This window comes from Rhinolophus sinicus, chromosome 2 (genome assembly GCF_057876585.1).
Source record: "Rhinolophus sinicus isolate RSI-liver-muscle chromosome 2, RSI-T2T, whole genome shotgun sequence".
NCBI lineage: Eukaryota > Metazoa > Chordata > Mammalia > Chiroptera > Rhinolophidae > Rhinolophus > Rhinolophus sinicus.
In genome coordinates, this window is record NC_142502.1 from 122,482,923 (window position 1) to 122,490,219 (window position 7,297).

Consider the following 7,297-nt stretch of genomic DNA (forward strand, 5'->3'; position numbering starts at 1 on the left):
GAGTCTCGGAGCTTGGAGGGGAGGCGGTGATGCCAAGAAGGGGTGAGGTGGCACCAGGAACAGTGGGGGTAGAGGTGAAGGCCAGAGTACATGTCATCCGGTTTAGATAAAGGAACTCTGAGATATTTCAAGTGGCAAAAATGGTGTGGTTCCTTTGGAAGGGTGGATTAAAGGGGTTTAAATGACCAAGTAAGGCGTGTGACTTTGAAGAGTCTCCTTGAAAATGTTTCCTGCCTCGATTTTTTTCTTTTCCCCTTCCAAGGAAAACGTGATCTTTGTGGTAGGCTGAATAATGGCCCCAGAGATGTCCACATCCTAGTCTCCAGTACCTGTAAATATGTTACCTGATGTGGTAAAATGGATGTTTGCAGCTGTGATTAAAGTTAAAAACCTTAAAATGAGAGGACTATCCTGGATTTACAGGATGGGCCCAATTTCATCACATGAGTCTGTAAAGTGGGAGTGCATTCTGCTGCAGAAAACAGGGAGATGGCAGCATGAGAAAGACTTGGTTTTGAAGATGGAGGCAGGGGCCACGAGCCAAGGAATGCAGGTTCCTGACCTGCACCTGGTTCCACGCCGTTACCTTATGGCTGAGGAAACTCAAGCGCAGCTGACACAGTCCTCTCAGCACCCAGTATGAAACCAAGGGATGCTCAACTCCAGCCTTTGTCCCATTGCTCTGGGAATGGCAGTGGCAGGAGGGCACTGTCATTCGCACCTCATTTGGGATGGTTTCTGGCAGGAATCCACAATCAAACCGCAGTGCCAACATCAATTCCCCACCTCCCACGGTATCAAGTTAAAACGTAACCTTTTCTAGCGTCTCCATGGAAGCCACCACTGTCTATTGCTTTCCATGTCCTAAAAATAAGATTAATACAATAGTTTGAAGAAACCAAAAGAGGAATAAAGGAGAAAGAGAGTGAATCCCCTATTCGGATTCTCAGAAAATCAAACATTGGAACCAGGATGGAGAGGCCGAGGCCACGTTGAACTTCAGGCTTGCTGCCCAGTGGCCTTCAGGGGCAGGGCACACTGGTGGCTTTTCTTTCCTGGATTCTATATATAGCATGTCAGTTAGACCAGCCTTTTCTCAGGGGCAGCTCCCTTCCATGGTAGACACCCACCTTTGGGAATTAGAGAAGAGGGAAGCTGCTCTAGTTGGCGCTCTAACCGGCTCTAAGTCATTGTCCTTTGCAAAAAGATTGTTAGATGAAATGGATGATAAAAAAGAAAAAGTACTGCCTTTCACAGCCTGCATGGCTGCATAGTTCGAATAAGAAAGATGATTCTATTTAAAAGCAATGATGTAAGCTATGACTTGGTGTGTGTATTTACAAACATGGTACAGCCAAGTTTCCAACTCTTAACTGACAATGGGATCATGAGCAGTTGCTAGCTAACCCGTGTGTTTACTGATGATCAACAGAGACAGTCTTATTTAGATGGCTGACGGTGACTCTGGGTGCCAGAAGTGACGACAACCGCGGTTTCTCTTACTCTTTCCTCAGCCAGTGTCTGAACCTCCCTATGTCTCCAGCTTTTCTGTTTCCTTCTCTAACTAGTTGCTTCCACTTTATTGCTCACACCTGTGTGTTGGATATTTCACTAGGTCTTCTCATAAAGTTTTATTGCTGGGTGGGAATTAGATCGCAGATAACCACAAACACACTTCTCAACTAAACTGATTTGAAAATGTATTGCTTAGGCATTTCAAAAATTTATGTGTGTTCCTCACTCCGTACTTTTTGCCAGAGTAGTAAACATGGAAAAAATAAAATATATTCACTACTTGGAAGGGAGAGATTGTGCACATGTGATTTATTCAAGACACAGACTGGCATAATTAGAGGCCAGGCATAATTTTAAAGCCAGGAATCTGAACAAAATCTTCCAGAAGAAAAGGGGTAGCCCATAACCACACTTACAAAGCAGTCTTTCCAAAATAAATGAATTGGAAACTAATCAAGTCTCTAGATCCAATTGCCCATTTGTAGGAAACATGGAAGCCAGGCAAACATGTTACATGACAGCATGGAGCTGTCATCCACAAAATCCAGACCAGAGGAAAGTCAGTAGAACAAATGACCTCATTTCTTCAATAAATATATTAGAGAGAGAGAGACTATCTGAAATGCCCAAGCAATAGATTTTCAAATCAGTTTATTTGGGGCATCTTGTAGGTTAACAGACTTAATCTGTGTACCCATCACTTGCAATGTGTGGACCTTAGTATGGAGACAATTGAAAGTTTGAACATTGACTCGATATTTGATCACTTTAAGGAATTATTGCTAATTTTTAAAGTTGTGATAAGAATATAAGGTTATACACTTTTAAAACAACTTCCAAATTTTTAGAAATACATATTGAATTATTTACAGAGGAGAGGTCCTGGATTTGCTTTAGACAATGTGGTGGGCAGAAGACGGGTGGGGAAGAGATAAAGGAAGAGAGTCATGAACTGATGGTAGTGGCAGCAGGGATCTGGGTACCAGGGGATTCCTTAGATTGTTCTGTTTGCTTTATGTATATGTTTGAAATTTTCCATGATAAAATGCAAAAAAGAAAAAGGTATTATTGCTTAAACCCACAAATATAGAATCCAGTGAGGTCCCTAAAACGTACCCATGTTGAAGGAAAAATCAGAGCTGACACAGGTGTCAATTGCTGAACATCTGCAAGCCGTCTTTGTCAGTCTATCATCTAGCCAGACACTTTCCATCTCACCTCACTCTCTGAAGTATCAATGGCCTGGAGGTTGGTGAAAGCCCTTATTAGTAAAAGTCTGGAGAAATGCGTGTGAGTGTGCAAGGCCCTGCATTAGATCTCACGCAGAACCAACTGTTATTCCCATAGATCTCAGCACCCTTCTTTCTCCCCACAGCCCTCTTACTTCCTGGGCACCAATGGAAATTAAAAATAAATATTTTTTTCACTTCGTATTCAGAAAAATCTCTGCTCTTTCCAAGTCTGTCCTGACAATTCCCTGAGGACTCCTTTCCCTGTTTTACACAGAGCACAACCTTTTCCCTGAGGAGAACGGTCTCAGTTTTAAAATCAGGGCAGTGGATTGCAAAAATTGCCACAGTATTTTGCAACTCCTTCCATCAAAAGGTGGAGTCTATTTCCTGACCCCTTGAATCTGGCTTTGTGACTTTTAACCAATGGACTGAAAGGACTCTGTGAAAAGTCGCTGAGCTCGACTGCTGAATTCAAGACCACAGAACAGAGATGAGCTGCTCAGATGAGGTCCCAAGGTCGCCCAGCTCCCAGCTGACCACAGATGCATGGGGGTCCCAGACAAGACCAGCCAGGCCAGTCCACACCAGAACCAGCCAACCTACCCGCAGAATGATGAGCTAGCTAGATAGTTGTGGTTTTAAGGCATTCACTTTGAGGATGTTTTTAAAAGGCAGGAACAGTTAACTGATCTGGCCAATTACTCTTTCTTGCTGCACAGGGCCGTTGGGTGGTTCCAAGGAGGGGCAGGCACTTGATAAGTAGAGGATGGGGCATGGACAAGGGTGTGAACCGAAACTCAGAGGTCAGGCAGGACTTCCCAGAACAAGAGACACCTAAATCAAGATGTAAAAGTGAATAGGAATTAGGCAGGGAAAGGGATGGGAAAAGGTTTCCAGGGAATAGAAACTGCTCAGAATGTTAGAGGCATTCGGAAGGAAGGAAGGAAGGAGGGAGGGAGGGAGGGAGGAAAGGGAGGAAGGAAGGAAGGAAGGAAGGCTGAATTTTTACGTTAAAGACTCTTACAGTAAATGACAGATATGTTCAAAGATGCAATTGAAGTGAACCTTTTAATTTCCATCTGAATCGTCTTTGGGTATTTTGCCTTTCAGATGCCTAAGTATAACTCTCTCAGGAAAGGAAACTGACGCCCTAATTCTGGGCTGCTTGGTATTGCAGATATTCAAGTATGCATCTTCTACATACTCTGTGAGAACAAGCTCCACAGGGGACCGTGGACTCTTTGTTTCATATTCCTAGACCTGCCCGCTACCTAGCCCCAAGTGGGGGAGTAAATGGACAAGCCAATTTGTTACTCACAAGGCTTTAGAGTTCATTGAAAATTTCAAATCCCAGGACAATTCTCACCATACTTTTGATTAATACCATAGGCTCAAATTTGCTCATGCCCTGCCGGCAGTTTCTGCCTAGACCTGAGCATTAGAAAGTGCTTTATTCAAACTGCCTTTGCTTCCATTTTGTTGGCTTTAAACACTTCCTGCCATGTTCATTTTGATCATCTCTTGAACATGTTGAAATCAGCATCTCTCTAACCCCTTCCCTAGGGGGGCGGGGGCGTTTGATCCTTTATCCCCATGCGCTTTCCTGTTTTAGAGACAGACTAGAGCCTGCAGGACCCTGAACATACATTGTATTGAAAAAGGGCAATGCTTCACTAAAGTTCAAAATGGGAGCTCTGTGATACAGAAACTTAAATAGAAATATGTCAGGTTTCTGCAATGTATGAGCAACCCAATTTATGAATCTTTCTGGTGTGCAAGAGAGAAAGCAGCTACAGACCCTCTTGTTTTATTTTAATTAAAGAAAAAAACCCTATGACATATAAAAAAAACTAATTTAACCTCTGGGCTCCATCGCTGCATTTTATATCTAACATCTGGTACCAGAACAACAAGCCAAGGAAGAAAGAATAATAGAAATTTAAACATGTATGGGACATTAATGAGCATCTAATTCTGTACACCTACCTTTTACATTCCTCATTTTATAGAAAAGAAACTGAGATCAGGAGAAATTAAGTGTGTGCCAGATTCAGAGAAAGAAATGTATCATGGAGTGACAAATGCATTTATTATCTTGATTGTGGGGATGGTTTTAAAGTGCATGCATATGCCAAAACTTACAAAGTTACACATTTTGTGTGCAGTTTATTATATGTCAGGAACACCTCAATAAAGCTTTATTTTAAAAAAGAATAAACAGAGACGGGAGGGAGGTTAGGCTGGGTGAAAAAGGTTAAGGGATTAAGAAGTACAAATTGTCAGTTACAAAACAGTCATGGGGATGTAAAGTAAAACATAAGGAATATACTTAATAATATGGTAATAACTATATATGGTGTCAGGTGGGTACTAGACTTATCAGGGGGATCACTTTGTGAGTTATATAAATGTCTAACCACTAGGGTATACACCTGAAATTAAAATAATATTGAATGTCAATTGTAATTAAACAATTAAAAAAAATTTTTTTAAATAAAGGCAAAATCATAATACTTTCAGCAGAAAAAAAAAAACACTATTGGACTGTAATCTTCAAAAATCCAAAATATGAGACACCTTCTTCAATGAATTAATTACTAAGAAAAACAAGGCGGGAAGGAGAACTTATAAATTAAAAGAGATGGAGATATAAAGGACATATCTATCAAATACAATGTGTAGATTTGTTTGGATCCAGATTCAAACAACTCAAATGTAAAATATCATTTATGAGAATGTCGGGAAAATTTATACACTGACTGGATATCTGATAATATTAAGAGACGAATGTGTTTTTTTAGGTGTGATAATGGCATTGTGGTTTTGCTTAGAAAAAATTAAAAGGTATTTATGTTTTAGATATAGAGAGACTGAAATATTTGTAGGCAAAATATTAGGATGTCTGTTATTTGCTTCAAAATAATCTAGTGGAGATATTTGAAATATTAAGGAATTATTGTTAAGATTTTGGTGTGAAAATGGTATTCTGGGTAATTTTTAAAGTCTTTGCATTTTTGAGATGCATAATAAAACATTTACAGATGAAATGATATGGTTTGGGGGATTTGCTTCAAAATAAACCTGGCAGCGGGGAGCTAGTGGGTGTACAGATGATAATCTTACTGATCATTATTGGTGATGGACAAGTGGAGGATTGATCAGCAGAAGTTCTTCTCTACTTTGGTGTAGACTGACACTCACCAATGTTATGAAATTATCAATTCAGGTGTAGATTATGAATTAGTTTTAACCCGTTATTTGAATTGTTAATGGGGAACTGGGCACACTCCCCGGGCTAGAGGAACAATGTACAGCTTACTATTTGAAAATGGAGAAGCGCATCCATTTTTAGGTCCATGTGAGACTCTAGAAAGCAAGATATACAAAGAACAAATATACAGTCAAGAAGGCTATCAAAAAATAAAAAATAAAACAATGTCTCCAAAGACAGACTAAAGTCATATAACTTCCATCATCATCAGAAGACTTCATGTGCTGCCATGTAAAATGAAATAAATATGCTGGTATTTAAAAATGAAAAATACATCACCAAAATATAAAAGTTATAAGCAACTCTTAAATACTCTGGTCTGCATTTTTACCTAAGTTAAGGATGTTGTTTTTATCAAAGAAAACTGAAGTTTTGGTCATTCCAGTTTTGTATCACATCCTGCTTTTGGTTGCCCTAAAACAAAAACAGAAACAAAAACCACCTTCAACAAGGCTCTGCTGGGTCTAACGAATGAAGGTCATCATTTTTCCCTTTGGCTAGATTTTTCTGTTTGCGTCTCCTTTGGCAATATGATTATCATCTTCCTCACTTTCAAAATGCATTTCCTGTCCAGAAACACTACATGAAGGATTATATTTAGCTTTTCACATAGAGTTCCTCAGGCTTCATCCAGGAAATGGAGCCTGTAAGTGGAGGCTGGGATCCCAGAGTCAAGGTGTTTCCTGGCTAACAGCACCATGAGAGCTCTGTCCAAACTTCCAACTCCCCCACCGTCCACTGCATGCTCCTCCATGTCAGAGCATGTGTGATGATGAGCTGCCACTAGCAAATGAGGGCCCGATTCTGTGGGAGAGTTTCTGCTTCCCAGTGGCAGGGGGATTGGATTTTGTTGAAACCCTCCCTCTTCCCCTCCCCACCACCACCGTTCGATTTATATTCTTGTAGACCATGAATCTAGGTGGCATGTTATCTACATACAAGTAAGTGATCTTTCTCTGTCTACTTAGCTAGTCACTGTCTTTCATCACTTTCTCACCATAGGCAGTGCTCCAGGAGAGATGCTTTCTTCCCCCTCTTGGGTGTAGACCCAATTCAATGATAGGTACAGGAGTCAGGAAGATGGTGATCAAAATACCAGGTTTGTTACCAATAAAGGCCAGGTCGGAGGATGTGGGGTAGGTGAGCAACCCGCATTGGCTTACTACCATGCTCTCCATCCTTTTTTCACACATGTCCTCCTGCCCCCTTGATCATGAGACACTCCTAATGAAGGAAAACATGGGTTTGCAAGCAAGCCCTCATAAGATTGTGCCTCATA